Source organism: Cavia porcellus, unplaced genomic scaffold (genome assembly GCF_034190915.1).
Source record: "Cavia porcellus strain 051 isolate PalLab524CR breed Dunkin Hartley unplaced genomic scaffold, mCavPor4.1 scaffold_2, whole genome shotgun sequence".
Taxonomy (NCBI): Eukaryota; Metazoa; Chordata; class Mammalia; order Rodentia; family Caviidae; genus Cavia; species Cavia porcellus.
Genome location: NW_026947485.1, coordinates 128,026,639 through 128,045,680, shown reverse-complemented (window position 1 = coordinate 128,045,680; position 19,042 = coordinate 128,026,639). Strand labels below are relative to the sequence as shown.

Here is a 19,042-nt window from a genome sequence, read left to right as displayed (position 1 = left end):
TTCTCCTGGAGGATCTTTTCTTGCTGGCTTCCCTGATAGGAATTTGGCTGGTATCATCAGAGGAGCTGAGGATGGCTGCAGTTCACTTTGGGGGATACCTGGAGCATCGCTTCCTGGCTCTGTAGGGGAAGATGGTGCTCTGCTCAGTCTCCAGGAGAAGCTTGTCACACTGACTTCTTGAAATGAACTCATGGCTATTCTTATTGTTGGAGGAGCTCAGGACCTCACTGTCACTGAGGATGGCTGTGGTACTTTTTGGGGTAGCTCTCATTCTTATTTTGAGTGTAGTTCTTGACTCCAGTGGCACATCTCCTTCACGCCACTGGCATAGAATTTCTAGCTTCTACCAGACCTTTGTATTTTCCCAGCACAGATCTATGAAACAGACTTGTCTGAGTCATTGTGGTGGGCTCTAGGCCTACAGTTGGACTTGTTGGGGGCATTGTCATAGATTCTAGGTCTTCAGCTGGACTCATGCAGGACATTGTTGTGGGATCCAAGCCCTTAGCTGGTGTCTCTAGGTTGTTAGTGTGTAGACAGATTTCCTACACATTTTGTATTTAACTCTTGGGGTACTATCATAAATAATACTATAAATTATGTTTGCTGTATTGTCTTGGTCTCCTTGTAAACGACTGACTACAATGTTGATTTTACTGTAATAGCTTTGTCTCCACAATAGCGATGAAATAAATTGTGTAGGAGAAACTTAGTAAATATACAATGATAGTACAAATTGAAAGCAAGTATTATGGACATCTCCGTTTTTATTCTCATTTTTATCAAATTCTTAAAATGGGGATTAAAATGAGTATTTACCTTACTACATATAAAGTTAGACTCAGAGGAAAAATATGCAATCCAGGAAAATTAGATACTAACAGAAATAAGTCACCTGGGGTTCACAATTAGCCAGTCTCCTATGGGCAGAATTCCTGGACACATTACATGCCCCATCAGCAGCCAACTATTGACTTCCATACTATAGCACTACAGAATCTTAGAACTAATGAATTTTATTCAAACTCCTGCTAGTGATGGGAATGAAAGCTATGTTTAAAGAAGTGTTACTATTCAAGTTCCTGGGAGATAACGGAAAGCCTTGAACAAACCTTGAGGGAAAGAACTGCAGGGATCAGAAGAGAAATGTAGAGATGCAGTCACCACAGTTCTAGGAAATCCCCTGGAAAGTCAAAATGAACCCACAGTTTTATTTATTGCTGGGAAAAACTCAAAACCACTTTCTTCTGTTTACATAAACTAATTTTAAGAAAAATCAGTGTTTTTCAGTTAACAGACAATGTAGTTTTCAAAAATCAAATGCCTTCCTTCCCCTATGTTTTCAGCTGGTGACTTCCAACAAAGTTAGAATCATTCTAAAGACAGTTCTTAAATTCTTTTTTTAACAGAATCATCAGTATTTTTAATAGCACCTAAAAGAACATAATTGAAAACTGCTGTGAACTATTTCAGTTTTAAACTAAAAGTTGAGGCTATTTCCAAAGATCACAATTATTTGTGATGGGATCAAAAAATCTTTTCAGTAAATAGCACACACACACACACACACACACACACACACACACACAAGTAAAAGTTGCTACTGTGGGTTAGTGAGATTGTTTCTTTCAAAGAGAATTTGATATTTGCTTGGTTAAAAAAGTCATACTTTATGGTATCAGAGAAAAACAGTTTTGGTTTTCATACTTTTTAAAATCTATTTTTACTATTAACTTTTTCTTTTTTGAAAGTATTTTTTCCTTTTAAATCAATGTATCTTATCTCCTGTCTTGTAAGTTGTTACAGAAAAAGATCAACTTACATTTTTCTTAGAGAAATTATAGTAAATATTTCTATTAAAATATGTTGCTAGATTTCAAGGTGTATTTTAAGTTCTCTCAAATTTAGGAAAATTATAGAAAGTTTTTAGATCACGATTATAAGGAAAGGTAATAGGTAGTGGGTAAAATAGGATGCATTATCTTTAAACTCAAGAGAAGAGAAACTGAAATAAGTAATTTCCTTTCCTAAGAAAAAGATACCAGTATTTTTAAATAGGGGAAGGAGGACAAAGGTCTAACTGCCATGTAAACTCATTTTAAATGTCATGTCTTATTAGAAGTTAATAATTGGGATGCCTGTTTCCTCCTTTTGCTTGAGCCATCAAATTTGTCAAAATTTTATGATAATTCATTCCATCATTCCTTAGACATTTAAATGAGAGACAGTCCTCATAGGGGGAGGGGGTCTTTGTAATCCTATTCCTTATGTTAAAACTGCCTAGAAAGAGAGGATTTAAAAATATTCCATGTCAGGACAGGACCAGCAGCTAAACTTCTCAAATCCACTATGTAGGATTTCTTGCGTTTCTGGAAAATGACAACGAACAGTACCTGCCGCCCCTCTCCTTTGGACTTCAGATCCATGGCCGACCAGTCTCAGCCAGGCTTCCCCAGCATCGGTGTGATCCTCCAGCCCAGGGCGGCAAGCCTTCCCTCTGCAGAGCGGGTTAGCTCCCCCTCTAGTGTTCAGTGCTTATCAAACGATTCTTTCAACAAATAAAACAGGGAAATGCCTGGATTTTTTTTTTTTTTTTTCCCATAGCAAAACAAAGATTGGAGCGAGCTTTATAGATGTTTAATGGCGCAGAGAGAGGAGAATCAGTATAAATTCTACATTATAAAATGTGCTCCTCCCTTTGGATCCCTATGGACACTGCTCCACTGTTTGTTAGGCTCTGTGACTCTGGGAAATGCCGCTTGTGCCGCCTGGCAGGCAGAGCGCCCTGCTGAAAGCACAGGAAGAGTTTGGAAGACAGAAGATGCACTGGTAAAAACAGTCGTTTCTGTTGGGAAGGCTGATGCCTCAAGATTCATAAAGGACTTTGCACCGGAAGCCAGGATGATGGGTCTTTCTCTGCATTTAATTACCAATGGAGGAATAGGGCAGGGAATGGAGGGCCTTGGAGCTCCAGCGCGGTTTATTCTTCCACGGTTCTGAAAAAGACCAGTAAAAGTGTTAAATCCCTTCCATTTGCTGTGGTAAAGCGTGGATAAATAAAACCCTGTGCATTCAAAAGCTTGTTGTTAGTATACCTGACAGAAGCACAGAAAAAGGAAAAAATAGTACAGTAGACAAGTTTTAAAGTGTGCTGGGATCAAAGGTTAAAAGTTCAGCAACTTCATTAAATTTGGAGTTGAAGCCTTAGTGAGAAGTTATCCAGAATTTCTCTTGCACTTAAAAATAAAAGAAAGGAAAATGAAGGAAAGAACAAAAGACAAAATAAAACATACCAAAAAAATCCTCCACAAAAACAGTTCTAAGAGGCGGAATTCCACAGATGGTTATCAAATTAAAATCACAAACTTTATGTACTTGTAATAATTGTTACTATTTTAAGCTAAAAGAAACAAACCAATAAAAAAGTATACCCTAATTTTTTCAAAGATGACAGGAAATCTTACTATTTCATCAATTATTTTAAATTATTTTGTTTCAAAGGCTCTTGTATGTCTTGAAAAAGTTCATATTAATTCATTTAAAATTCAGAATGGAGATTATATAAGTTCATCATAGTAATCTAGGCTTTAATATTGTTACTTTGGGGAAATAAAGTAACCAAGTAATGCACAGTGGTCTAATTTTAATTTTTTTTATTTTAAAGAAAAGCAATGGTACAAAATTTTACAACAAAATTTTTGAGAATAACAGTGATTAGTACATTGCATATTATCTTCAAAGTAGTTGCTCATATTATAAGATGTAGACATGAAAAATCGATCAAACAGTATAAGCACAAACCTTTTCAATGAACTAATAAAAAAGTTATACTTGTATAACTATCTTAAATATTATATATGTAAATATATATATATATATATATATATATGTTTTTTCCTTTTCCCTTCCGTTTTTCTCCTTTCTCCCATCCCAGTTTCTCTTTCCTTTGGAGCAGTTTCCTCTTATTTCACAATATCCGTTGTTCATTTTGGATCTTATGACTCCTTCAGCTTCTTACAGGAAGAACAAAATGTAACGTTTATTCCTGTGGACAGAGGTAGCAGGTTAATGGTTACCATAGTTTGTCAGTAGCTAAGCTGTACTTAAAACTATTGTTATTACTAACTGTACCACTTTAGCTAGGATGCCATACATGTTAGAATCAGTTTTTCTCTCCTCTGTGATAACACTGTGATTGTATGAGGTCACAAGCATCATCATGGTCTAGTACTAAAGGATTGGGGCTGAGCCAAATAGTAATTTTGAATCCTTTACAAATTGGGAAGGAAGGTTCTTGGGAGAGCTAATTTTTCCTCTTGTGTTCTATGTTAACATATATTTCTCAATGAATTGTATTTCTCAATAAAATTGTATTTCTCAATAAAATTGTAATAAGTAAGGATGTCCACCTGAACACCAGGGATGTGTATTTCCTTTTAAAGTGTATTCCTTGATATAAAAATTACCCTGTTTTTGTCATTTGACATGCATCAAGTGCCTATGAGACAAATCAACGTGTATTTTTTTTTTTTTTTTTGGTACCCAAAATTGAACTCATGGCCTCACGTTTGCCAGGCAGGCACTTGTGCCACTGAGCGAAATCCCCAGCCCATCAACCTGTATCCTGTGAGAACCTGCTTTCACCCTGTTCAGGTGTTGAAACTGACCTCTTGTGTTCTACTTTAGTAAGGAACTCACATTTTCTAAAGTAAAACAAGCCAGTCCTTAAATACTTTGCTGATCCTTTTCCCCCATTTACTGGGTCATTTCACAATGGATTGGTCAATTCAGCTCTACAGTATGAGAATACTTGTAAGTTTTCCTGTTTTCAATTTTCTTGTTATCTTATTATACCCCCATTTTAATGCTCTCTTTTAAAGTTACTCAAAGTTTTCAAAACAAGTTATCATTCATGGCTGATAGAACCGGGTAACATGCACCTATCTGTAATCCATAGAAGCTTCCTTGAAATGGTAAAGAATAGTATGGTCTGTGAGTCCATTTAATATGGACTTTCTTAGATGACAGGGACAGCACATCATATGGCCAGTTCTGCTGAGCTGAGAGTTTTTCTCCATGGACAACTCACTAGGCTGAGATCACACACAGGTCCCTGGGAGTAACTGTTTGGTAGGACCTTTCAATAGCATGTTTCCTGCTAGGACACATCAGCAGAGTCCCAGTGTGAATACAAATACAAATTCTTCTTTCATTTCATTTTATTTTTTTTTTATTTTACTTATTTAGACAGTGCTCTAAACCTCCAGTGCAGATAAAGTCCAAATCATTAGCAAAATTCCAAAGTAACTAAAATGCTAACTATAAAGGGAAAAAGGAATTTTATGAAACTTTGGTAGCTCAAGTTTCTAGTCATAAATTTCACAACCAAATCTCTAGGATAAAGGAGGTCGCATCTACTTGACTCAGTTAAACTGCTAGAGGTTATGTAACATTACAAAAGACAGAGGAAGGGACTGCTGTCAAGCAAAGTGACAATTGAGAAACACACTGAGAAAAACAAGGGCAACAATAAAATTAAAAGCTCAAAATAAACAGCAGCATGGAACCATATGTAATTTTTGTAGTTGGGAGTGACTTACAACAGGATTAACAATATAAGAACCATCAGGGAACTCAAAGATGATTTCGACTTCTTTTCCTCATTTGTCAAGTGTTGGACACAGAAGAACTTAGAAAAACACATTATTTGTTTAATGCCATGTGGCTGCCAAGCACTGAAAAGCACTGGAGCTGCGTTTCAATGGCGATGCTGTCTTCATTAAGCAAGCTGCCACCATGCTCTGAAGGTCAACCAGGGGTGTTTCCCTAATACAGAAAACTACACTTCTGGAAATTTTGGAGTAGGTGTGCATTTCTTATGGAGATGGTAAATCTTAGAGAACAGGAAATTTAAATGTTTAATTTGCAGCAGAAAGCATACTTGTAACTTTCTTTGTGTGAAGTGATTTCATTTGAATCCAGGACCTCATACATCTTGGTTAGTTTTCTGACACTTAACTACATCCTCAAATTCTTGTTATACTTTTAATGTACTTTTACCTTCTCTAAAATAACAACTAGTTTCATGCAATTTATGATTGAAACTAGGAATTAAACATCAAAATTGTGGCTGAATACACATACTTCTTATTAACAAATATATTTGCAAAAGATATCAAACCTATTCACTGAGAGGTTTCCAAAATAAACCCACAGTTCTAGGCTGTAGCAAGCACATATTTTTTTATGAAATATGGCAGAAACTGATCAATAAGGTCATTGTTTCTTTTTTCTATCCTTCTTTCACTTGCTGTGTTTGTTTTTGTTTGGGTTTTTGTTTTTGTTTGTTTTATTTTGTTTTTGTTGGATAGATTTTGGTTTGGTGGTTTGTACTGAGAATGGAACCCAGGACCTCATATATGCTGTGCAAATATTCTAGCACTAAGCTACACGGGAGTCAAAGTTGTTTGCTTTCAAAAAAATTATCCATTTATTAGATTGGTTTAACCACAGTCATTCTAGTGATGATGAGACAAGAGAGAAACAGCAGGACTACTTTTTCTATTAGCCTTATCATGCTAAGGGAGCAGAATAAAATGAGAGCTCTCTGGAATGTACATATTAACCTTTAATTCCTGATATGGTGGTACGTGGAGGTGAGTTAATTAGCTCCTGAGTTTGGAAGCCTCAGGAATGAGATTAGTGTCCCTACTTATAAGGAGGCTGCAGAACTAGTTTGTGGCTACTGGGAGAATTTAGCTATTTTCAACCTGCAAAAGAGCCCTAAGGAAAACTAAATCATGCTGATACCTTTAACTCAGACTGTGGGCCAGCAGAATGGCAAAAAATAACTTTGTTGTTTAAACCACTTAGTCTGTGGTGATTTGTGATAGCTGTCTTACCTTCCTAAGACACTCTATCAAGACACTTCTAAGACAGTTTCTCAAATGACTTTTCAAGTCCACGAAGTGATACATAATTTCATACTACTCACAGGAAAAGTTAAGTAAATCAACCATGTTTCGTTATTTACAAATAACAAGACAACAATTAATCGCTTTTTATCTTGCTTAGCACAAAAAAATTATCTTTTATCTCAACTGAACCATTCTCTAAGGGACAGTAACTCCAACATGTGGTTCTCTGTGCCAATAAAATACTGACAGGATCCTAATACGTAACAAAAGTATTCTTTGCATCTGTATCTCAAATGCAGCTTACAAATTACAGGTTGTCCTCTAGGATAAGAAAAAGCACTACACACATTGAAAATTAAGCAAGTTACACCCGTTCTTTTGTGATTAGTGAAAACTACCAGTCTACATGGTGAAGAAGTTATGTTCATGCTGGAATTGAACCATTTTGAGCAGCCTTGTGGGTTTTACTTAGGTTTAACTCAGTTCACTAACAGGCCCCCTTTGGAGGCCTTCTTTAATTCCCCTGTCCTTTTTTCCTCCAATCTCTGTTAGAAGTCTAAACATATCCTGTATTTAGATACTAACCATTTCAACATGGTTTCACATATTGATTTGTCTTACCCTACTCAGTTAGAAAATACTCAAATTAGCACCAATACTTTGTTTCTGAATCTACAACTCTCTTCTCAGTGCCTGGTACATAGAAGATGTTCTGTAGAAAATTGTGTTTTGAATGAAACCATTGGTGTAAAGATTAGGACAAAAAAAAAAAAGATGTGGTTTTCCAGTTTTCAATTCACAGTTCATTCCTTATTTTGAAGCCATAACAAAAGAGTTCCCATAAGAGTAATATTCTTTTAAGGTGGAGAGATATGCTCTGAATTGGAGCAACACACAGAGATTGTAACTGCTGACTCCAAGACTAGTATCATAGAATTGCAAAGCTGCTATGTTCTGGAATGTGCAAATTATCTTTTTTCCATAAGTTTCTCCATGCGCTCTTGATCTGTTTATATTCCCAGTGCTGCACTGTCTAGTTCACTGAATTCATCGGTGTTTTTGAGGCATACCTCATCAAGTTCACATGTAGCATCACGAGGCAGGTGCTAACCAGTGTGGAAAAAAAATGCAATGGAGAAAACAAATAGCAGAATGTGGGAGGTAGAGAACATCAGAAAAGATTAACACACAAAGCTTTCTATGTCCTGTGTTTGCTGTTTTTGGACTGTGGTTGCTTGTCACCACAGTGCCACCTTTCCTCATTAATATTATTCCATTCAGACAAAAGTGTGTCAGATTATTCTTGCTTAGCTCTTTCTGGAAGATCAACACAAGGTAATTCAATTGAAGTTCTAGAATGTTAAGTGTACGTTAATGCTCCCTTGTTTTCACCTCTTGTGTGGAGCCATATTTATGATACACCATAAAAATGATTACATTAGTAAAATTTGAATGAGGGGAAAATGTCTTCAACTTTGAGAAACAGTGGGAAGAATGAAGAAAGAAGAAAAAGGAAACTGGATGAGTCTCTGAAATCTTTAAGAAACACCAGATAAAGGGTTACAAAGTTTCACTTCCAGCTAGGTATCAAATAAATTGGGTAGTACTCAAAACATTTTATAAAAACTTGGCCTAGAAGAAAGGGTGTCATATGGAGATGGTTGCCAATTAGGCATTCTATTTGTAATAAAGTTTACATAACTTAGAAAAGAAATGACCTCAGTGGCTTTTAAGGGAAAGCTAAAGGGGAGAACCAAATATGACTTGATGATAGAGACATCTCGTCTTGATGAATAGATCTCAGAGGAGTATTATATTGACTTTTTAAGTTTACAGATGAAAGTAAATTGAAGGATTATTGAGTGTAGACTACTTGCCAGGTAAAATATGGATAATTCTATATGATATATGGGGCATAATCTTAGTTCTATTTTTGTATTTCTCTCATACCTTAGTCACTTCACATGAGAAAGTCAGTTTCTTCATTTGTGAGTCAGTTGTCATGTGACTCTGAACTCCTGTTGCCTAGCACATGACCTATGATAACAATTCTGTTGCTGCTTGCTTGCTAACTGAATGAGTGAATGAACAGTGACTGAATTAATGGAAATTGGTCATATACTGTGGAGGATCAGGAAGCCAAAACCATAGAATCTGATAAACCCAATCAACTTTTTATAAAAAAAAAAAAAAGAAAGAAAGAAAGAAAAGAAAAGAAAAAAACCCTCTTAGGCTTTTAAGGGGCGATGATAAGAATTTTCAGTTCAATTTTAATTCCAAATAAAGTCAAAATTGTTGTGTACAAAAATATGTACCAAACCTCATTATGTATATTAAGTTGATTCCCATAGCAACCCCCCAAATAGATATCATTCTCAATGAGAAAAAAAAAAAAATAACTGAGCCTAAGGGAAATTAAATAAATTGCCCAGAGTGACACAGCTTACAAACAGAAAAGCTTTGATTTGAATGGAATCTGGGTTGACTGCACAGTTAACGCCCTTCTACTTTGTTATTCTTCTTTTTTATTGAAATGCTAGAGAATTGGTGTTTGGAAACTTCAGAATATACAATATTAGTAACTCAAAATTTATAACTACAATGGAAAGAAACTTGAGTGTCATTTAACCTGGACCCAAGACTTTAGGGAAACATTTTTTTAAATGTTGAAGAAAAATTGGATTTGATGCTACATGGCTACCTGCTTCAAAACAACTCCGGTGATATAAAAGATGTAGAAATATGCAAGAGGGATGAACATTACTGAACTGTCTTTTAAAGATATTGGTTTTGTCACTTACTAGACAGTGGTATAAATCTTGGATACTTGGACTCTCCCATTTCATTTTCCTAAACTGTGCAGTGGTACTCTTCCTTCTATATCAATAGGAGGATTGAATGAAATCTAACAATGAAGAAACACATTTGGAACTATAGTTGCCACACTGTAGGCATCCAGTAAATGATGGCTATTGTACTGAAGATGAAGAATTGGAAGTAACCAAATGCTTCCATGAAAAAACATACAGGCAAGTAGTTCAGAAGGAAGCCCATCAAGACAGCATGAGATAAAGGCCAATGAATCAATTGAGATGAAAAGTCAGTTCTCCAAAGGGACAAAGCTGAAGTAGCTTTTGAAATTTCTCAACAATAACATAAACTTGGGAAAGTGTAATATGGATTGCTTTGAGTGGTGAGAGTGATTTGATCTGTATGGTTTTTCAAACATAAAAGTATCAGACATGAACATGAACTTGGTATCTTGTGAAAACTGACTAAGCATTAAATGGCTAAGCATTTCAGAATTAAGTATAATATGTAAATGTTTGAAACCATAGTGAAAAAACCAAAGTAATATGAAAACAATCACTGTTATCTTAAAGACAAATTTGAAAACTATCTTTTTTATCTTTACAATCTTTTCAGTACCGTGAATAATATCTATTCACTTATTTGTTAATGTCCATGTATGTGGTCTTTATTCTCTTATCAGAATGGAAGTTCCCAGAGGGCCAGCAGGTCATAGCTCCTGACCACAGAGTGCAGCCACACACCTCAGCACAATGGCTGGCATGTCGTAGGTAAGCTATAAATGTTTTGCAAGCCGATACATTGTTTTCAAAATTAAATCCTCTCATCTTATTTTTGTGCTTATGTTACTGGGTCCCCATGAGGTACTGAATCTTCACCTAAAAACTATAACAATAAATGAGAAAATATGCAGAAAGTTTGTCCTGATGTCTGGGCCATTGCGGCTTCTCATAAATGCTGCCCTCACTCTTCATGTGTGTTGCTGCTCCATAAAGAACAAATCATACACATTCTGAGAGGTGTTTCCTGGGATGAATGACACAGGACCTGTCTTCAAATAGCATGCTTCAAATAGTGTGTATAATGTTTTACACTTTGTCTTTCTTAGAAACTCCTGAATGATAGCTATGATGAAACTTTGTTATTTACCATTATACCTTTTATAAAACATTGATTAAAAAGTCAAAAGTAAGTTAATTGTATTAAATTCAATAAACACTTATTGATCTTTATTGTACTGTAGGAAAATCACACCATATCTGTCTTTAATCTGTCTTTAAAGATTGCAACTTGCCTGAATAGACTTAGATAAAATACTATTTTGCAAGGGCGGTATAAAAAGTAAAGAGGGCTTGGAATCACCATTATTTTCAATGTATTTGTTTTAAACAAAGTTGATATTGTACTCTTGAAACATCAATTTTAATACTAATAATTGTGTATTTAGAGTTCCGCGTGATTAGACAAAAGTAATGCAAAACAGAAGAATAAATCACAAAAGGTTATTTTGTTGTATTTTTTTTTAACTTCGACTCCAAATGAAACAATTATATTTGAAATATGCACTTAAGAACTGGGTGAATCATAAGGTCAAATTATTTTTAAAATAGAATGCAATGACAATTGAAATGTCTTAGGAAAGACATTTGGCTTAGGAAAACTGTTTTCTTTTCCTTGAGACTCAGCATTTATACATTCGCTATTTTAAAATTACTTCTAAAGATTATCTTAGTCTTATAATGGAATTGTTGTGCGTATACTGCTTAATACGTAAAATGAAGCTATTACAGTGTCCCATATGTTCCATCAGGATCCATAAAGAGTTCCTAGTGTCCTCACAGGGCTCTGCAGGTCAGCCTAGGCCTGGGCTTCTGTAGTCACTACCTTCAGCAAGTCAGCCCTGAAATAAGAAGCAAATACTGAATTCTGCAGCAGACTCAATAGATGCAGTCAAAATTCAATTTTTAGAAAAACAAATGCTCTCGGGGCTCTTTTCTGAAAGCAAGATTTCTATGACTAAACAAAACATTCAATACAAACAAACAAACAAACAAACACTACCTTTAAAATGCCAGTTAAGCAGAATGCTAATTATCAGGAAAAAGGCATGATAGAGAGGAAATATTTTCACTATAACCACAGCTGACTCTTCAAGGGTTATAAATTGATTTTAGAATTTCTAACGTTATTTGGGAAGATGGAGTTTCTATTGGAAAAATGATTTATACAAAAAATGGATTTAGCCATGAAAGCAGGCGTTATCATTCCACACATTCTTCCTTCAGAAAGTAGTAAGTTATCGTCAGTATATTTTTTTCTTCTCATAAGTGTTTTCAAAACTTAGGCAGAGATTCAAATAAATTATACTTATTGACCCTGCGATACATACAAAATTTCTATTTTTAAGCTTGGTGGCCAAGATTCTTATTCATTAAATTATCCTGAGAAATATGTTTGAGGAGATGAAAAGCTTATCTCAAAACTCTAAATTATAATTTATAGTTCATAAGCTACATGATGGGAATGTATTTCATTAATTTAAATAATCTACCAAAGTTTACATAAGGCATCTTCATACATATAAAAATTGATATGTAAAATATGATAGACTTAGAATTTTTGTATAAATCTTTATTTTATGTAAAAGGAAACAAATTTTCATAAATTATAGGAGAAAAAGAATGGTTAGTACACTGTATATGATTGTCTTCGAAGTAGTTGCTCAGTAAAAGACATAAACCTAAATGAATTCTTCCAAAAAAAGAAACAAGCAGATTGTCATATAAACTTTCTTTTTAATGAACTAATATATGCCAGTGTTGATGAAACAAATTGGTGTATATATACTGAAAAATTTTATAACAACAGAGCATGTAATTTGGGGATTTATTTGAACTTCTCCCTGCTTCCTATTAAGCTCTCTTCTACTTCGATTTTTATTTATGTGTATGCCTGTATGTAAGATAAATAATGAGACATTCGATCTTGTATATTTGACTTTGTTCACTCAACACTATAGTCTACACTTTTGCGGTCTTATTTTAACTTGAAATGATCAAAATCAAGTCACTTAACTTTATTCAACGTAATCCATTCAAAATGAAGCTTAAATTCAGGACCCACTAGTTAAATACAAGATGTCAGTTAACATTTTATAGTATTAACAGTTCATAACAAATGTCTTTTCCCACATGCAGTATTATTTACATGACTAGCACAGTGAAAAACAGAACAAGGCAAAGTTTTTTTTTGTCTTGTAGCATAATAGTTGGCATTCTACTTTTTAAAAAGAACAGCACTGAAGATATGACAGATCTGAAAATTTTGCATTAATTAAAGCATTTTGAATTCATTTGCTCACCAGAGTAGAGTTATAGCTGATTTTAATGTTGAACTCTGCTGAATTGCTTGCACAATAGCACACGTCTTTGATGATATCAACCTCAGAATAAATTGTTTTAAGCAGCAAAGACCTCAAATATAGAAGAATGTTCAGTTATAAAAGTTGAGCAATTAGATGAGAATTTTAAGAGTGCATAAATTCAATATAGTTATTTTTACACTGATTTTAGTTGTATCTCTCATAATGAAATATCATAGTCTCTTAAGATCTATCTAGTTTAACTAAATCCTCCCACCACATATGCAAAATAAAGCCTCACTAGTCATTTTGAAATTGTGAAAAAGAAGGAGGTAATAATGTGTTGTGTTCAACTCTACTGCTCCAATTCATTTCAATGAGAATCAGTCAATAAAAAGTCCCTGTTTCAGCAAAGGCGGGAGAAGAGACAAAAGGACTTAATGAAATGATCTGTTTACAAAATGCTAAGTGAGGGTTCTATGAGAAAACAGATTAAGTCCAATTTTGGTTTCCTAATGCAATTTAGGAAGTCTCATAAGCTCCCAGTTTTTGCTTCTCAATTTTTTTTTTTTTTTTTTTTTTTTTGTAAAAGGACTGAGACATGTGGTCTTCTTAATTTTTTTTAAAAAGCTATTTAACTTTCCTTCTTTTCAACTTTGCTACAGTATTTCTAACTAGCCCAGAAGAGATAAATCAACGCCTGAACTGTAACCTTACACTTATATACTTGTTAAATGACTTTTTTACAGTCTGTTATTGCTAGAAATTGGATTGCTTTTAAACTAATGCTGTCTGGCAGGCAAAAGTGAGTGAAACCGCAGAGCCTGGAGGAACACTAATTACTTGTTTTAATTAGCAGCAACTTTCACTAGAGTATAATCTCCCTACAGGCCACTTTTCCGTAGGTGTATAAAAAAAAAAAAATTGTGTAGGAACAAACTGGTAATCTTGAGCTTGCCCCTAAAGGAGAGCAGAACTCTGAACGAGTGTAGACAGACCATTCAGAACAAGACTGCCAACCTCAGGGAAAGGGCCTCATAGGCCAGGCTGCCCAATTCAAAGCCTCTGGCAATCAGTTGCACAATAGAGCCCCTTATTTTATGCTGCTACATCATAAAAGTGAGTCTTTTGTTACATTTCCACCCTTAAAAGGGTCTTAATCCCTTTCTTTTCAGGCCAATCTATGGCAAATTCCACTGGGACATCCCATTCACCACAAGGACTGAAATGACCCACTCCGAAAGCAGCATGCAAAGCTTTGAGCTTTTTTCCCCCCCTGCCACTCTCCAGAGAACATTAAATCGTACTTTTCATTCCCCTCGCCCTAGGGGGAACCCCCTTAATGATGACAGAGAAATAAGAATTCCATCACACCATCCTATGATACCATGCGGCTGTCAAGCAGGCATTCCCTGGTCAGAGAATCAAGCATGGCTTCCAGCCGGTGGACCGCGCTGTAGGTCACGGGCAGCCAGACTCAGAGGTTACAATCAGAGGAGGCGCAGGTTCCCTCCACAAATTAAGTCATCTATGAAGCCTGCTCATTTCCCAGCAGCTAAATTTATGACTGCTTTTAAGGGCCATCCTAGTTTCCGAGCACACATGCTTTATTGGAGGTATTTGAGATTTGGGGAGTGCAGGAGAGTCCCAATTAAAAACACGCACATGAGCTACATGTTTAATGAAATGGGTGAAATTTTCAAATATGGCTCACGCACCTCTTCTGTTACAGATTGAGAATAAAATCTTAAAGCATTAAATGCTTTTAAAACAAAACTTAAGTGACTGTCTGAACACAGGCACAGAAATGCAGGGGGTAGAGGTGTGGGAAAAAATAACACTTCTGAATTTGAGAAAATTATCTTAACTTTTACATCAAAAGGCCTGGAAAATCTCACATTATAATTTTATTATACATTTTAATTACTGTGATCTGGGTTTCTATGGGGCTTGACATATGTCTTACATTAAAAAATTGAAGCCGACAAAAAGTTTTCTTGTAAAATTTTTTATAATATATGAAATAGTGATTTTTTACTGGATTCAGCAACATATAATTTAAGTCAAATTAAAAATAATGTTTTTTTCCATAAAGTCTACCAGTATTTACGTTTTTTTTAATTGAAGGAAGTTTAAATTACATTGTAGTTCTTATTCAAATGATGTGCAGAAATAGAATTTATGCTCTTTACACAATGACACACAATTGTGTAAAAAATTTCACAAGTGTTATAAAATCTTTATACTTCTTTGACCTGATTGCAATGATTTTAAAAAATCTTAATTTGCTATGGAACAGCTCTCTCTCTATCTCTCTCTCACTATATATATATATATATATATATATATATATATATAATAGGAATATGTTCTATGTACATAATTTCATAGAATAATACATAAACATTTGTCTCTCCATCAAAATTTAACAATTTCTGAAATGTAGATAAAATATAGAGGGATAAAATATAGAGTCAGAATTAAACACACCAATTCGGTAACACAACAGACACTGATGCTACTGCTTGTTTCCTAGATGACAATATTCGTCCAGGTTTGATTTGATGTATCAACAAGGGAAAAACAAAACAAAACAAACTCCTCTGTTAGCTCATGTTTGTCCAAGTTTACTGCAGAGACATTCCTCTCTGGGACCTTCACCTCAGCTTGCACAGGGGTCCCTTCCATTACTGTTTTGGAAAAAATGAAAATTTCCAGGATTCACGCAAACTTGCTGAATCCTTGGCTTGCGGTTCGTTTTTGGACGGCAGGCTGGGTTGCACAGAGCTGGGTGTGCAGTTCGCCGGAGGGTTCGGGGAAATGTAATGCACGAAGTAGCAAAAAGAGACCTGAAGCAGAAAAAGTAAACATGCAGCATAAAAGAACAGCTGAAAGGGGCTTTGTGCACGAGGGGTGTGTGTGGGGGGGAGGACTAAGGAGGGTGGGGCTCCCGCTCTTTGTTCCCCTGCACAGCGGGTCTCAGAAGGAGCCGCATTGTCCTGAATGAACTGACCATCTCTCCCACTGGATAATCGCTCCCCCTAAGCACATTTCAACCACCAAGCCTAAATATTTAGAGTTATTTAGGGCTCTTTAAAAAATTAATTAGTGGCAACCTCCCTACCATCCTCAGTTTTTCTGTAAATTCTTCTCACCAAGTACTTTCTAGAAGACATTCTGAAGTCTACTAGGATGCTTGGTGCTGTTCAATTATGTGAAGAAAAGTGGATTTATTTTGTGAAACTCATGTGCTATCTGAAGAACAGAAACATCAAGTGAGAGGTTGCTTCAAACACGGTTTATTTCAGCCCACAAGTTGTGCTGTCTCGGCAGGCTGTATTTTGCAATACCACTTTCTTTCCTTGCTGTTTTGTGGGACAGGAAAGCCCAGGCAGGAAGAAGTATTTTTCATAATCTACACTACAGCATAAGTGAGATGACCGAGTGAAGGTTGGGGAAAAAAAAAAAAGGAAAAAAAAAAACAGGTTTTTTTCCTCATTAAATATCAAGGTATTTGTGTTTTATAATCTTGAAGATTCTCTAGGTAGCTGTCTTGATGGGAAATAAAACTTGAATATCCATGAGGGATTCACTCACAGTTTCCAAGTGTCGTTTAAATTTCATTATTAACTTTTTCACCATAGTGAATGGTGATTAGCCTCTTAGGGGAAATACTATTAATAACACAATTGTGTGATTGCATGTAATTACTGAAAATCCAGCATAAATACCAGCATATTTTATTATTACTTATATGTTCATATAAGTGTTTTTTTTTTTTTTTTTTTTTTTTTTTTTTTTTTTTTTTTTTTTTTTTTGTTTTTTTTTTTTAATTTTATTTAAGGAGAAAAGAAAAAAAAAAGCAGGGAAAGGGTACAAGTTATACAGATTTACAGAAAAAAAATGAACAGTAGGAAATCACTAGTTAATGGATTACATATTGTCATCTTAGAAATAATTGTTCAAGTCACAAAATTAAAGCTTGTAAAGTGGACATTCCATCAGTGATACTGCAAACAGTTCTGTTCATTGATCCAATAAAACTCTGTGATATCATTTTCTATCTTATACACTTAAATATACATGCAGTTATATAGTTTAGAGCACTTTCTTTTCCTCTCTTTTGTACCATGACTATTACACATTTTGGGTTTCATTGCTCCCACGGTTCTTATTACTTTTTTGGAAGAGAGTAAAACCAAATGTGACATAACAGAACAGAATCGGTCAAGTCAAAAGGGTGGACATAATAGATAATGTAAAACATATAAGTGTTATATAATGGATAGCCTATTTGATAGGTTTTTAAAAGGAAGTATTTATTTTAATGAATGTGTGAAGTGATAAAATTATAAACCATTTTAGTAATTAACCAGTAAATCACGTATTTCTAACATAAAATATCCTAACCCTTGAAACATAATGACAAGACAGTGAAGGGGCAGATACACTTAACATTTTGCTATTTTAAGTATTCTTATCTTAGATTTGTTTCTTACTTCAGATTTAAAAACTAAAATAAAATTTCCTTGTACTTAAGAAGATAAAATGATTAATATTTTAATTTAAAATACTACATTAGTACTTAAGGTAGTTTCTGATTTCTCAGCTGTGTTCAAACTGTGAAATTTATCACATTGTGAGATTTGTTGTCAGCTGGGCACATATATAACCCCAGCACGAGGGAGGCTGAGACAGGAGGATCACAATGCATTCAAGGCCAGCCTGAATTTAATGGTGATTTCAAGACCAGCTTGAACTACACAGTAAGATCGTGTCTCACACAAACAAGCAAGCAAACAAAAAAGTACAAAAAGACAGGGATATATTGTTTGTGCTCTTTCAAGTATATATATTTATGCGAAAATCCAGTGAATATCTTGCTTTAGAAATGTTTAATATAGATTTTCTGCCAGTTTTCCTCTCTCTCTTTCTTTCTCTCTCTCTCTCCCTTTCCCACCTTCTTCTACCTCCCTTTTCCTCACCTTTTCTCTCTTCCTTTTTCTTGTTTTAATATTTTGAAAATAAAATTCAGAGCTCATGCATGTTAGGCAAGTGCTCTACCAGAGAGCTACACCCTCAGTCTCCTTCATGTTATTTTTGAGAGATGGTCTTTTCCCAGGCTGATCTCGACTTGAAATTTTCCTGTTTCTGCCTCCTTAGTAGCCTAGTATACAGATTTTCAATAATACATTCAGGGGGTTATTCTTATTGAGTAAATAACTTTAAACTCATATTTAGAGTTTATATAGTGGAATCATTTCAGCACTCTTGCAGGCATAGTTAAACAGGGTGTATGACAAATGATAAATGATAAATGTGAGAAAAATTTTGAAAACCAAAAAGTAAATGTAATTTTAAAGCATTACTAAACAGGGATAAGACGTAGCGAGTTGCACGAGACAAGCTAACTTACCTGTCAATAGGAACTCAGAGCATAGAAATTATTAAAACGTTATGAGGGATAGGGAGGTGCATGAAACAAGTTTTCTTAACTATAAAATTTCAAAATATGGAAAGAAACAGTTAAATATGTTCATAACTGAGTACATGAGTAGTTCTGAGTGCATTAAATCACAGAAAATATTTGATGAATGTTTTTCCTCATATCAGAATTTCACTTGAATAATATTTACTTTTCACAATAGCCCTATGCATTAGTTATTTTGTTGCTGCTTTATGGAGGTAGAAACTAAGAAGTCCAAATATGAGATTCGTATATTGGAAGAACAGATTTGAAGGAAGGCAGTCTGACTTAAGATCAGTGCTTTTGTCCACAATTGAGACTGAGATACTCTGCACATCCTCCAGAATCCCTTAAGAGTATGCATAACAAAGAACTGGTGAAATACACATGGGATACAAACTAAATGATAGAGTTTAACATGTTTGCTTACAGATAACATGGACCTTGAACTGGATTTCCACACTAAAATGCTATTATAAATATAGT

The 19,042-nt window shown here is 34.8% G+C and overlaps 1 long non-coding RNA gene across 1 annotated transcript in view; it reads right to left on the bottom strand.

Annotated features, from left to right (window-relative positions):
- Positions 1-2,488, bottom strand: part of LOC134472904 (uncharacterized) — a 126,386-nt gene extending 123,898 nt beyond the window's left edge. The window contains exon 1 of the long non-coding RNA XR_010042920.1: positions 2,394-2,488. This is a non-coding gene — a long non-coding RNA (uncharacterized LOC134472904). The remainder of the gene's footprint in view (positions 1-2,393) is intronic.
- Positions 2,489-19,042: the final 16,554 nt, after the last annotated feature.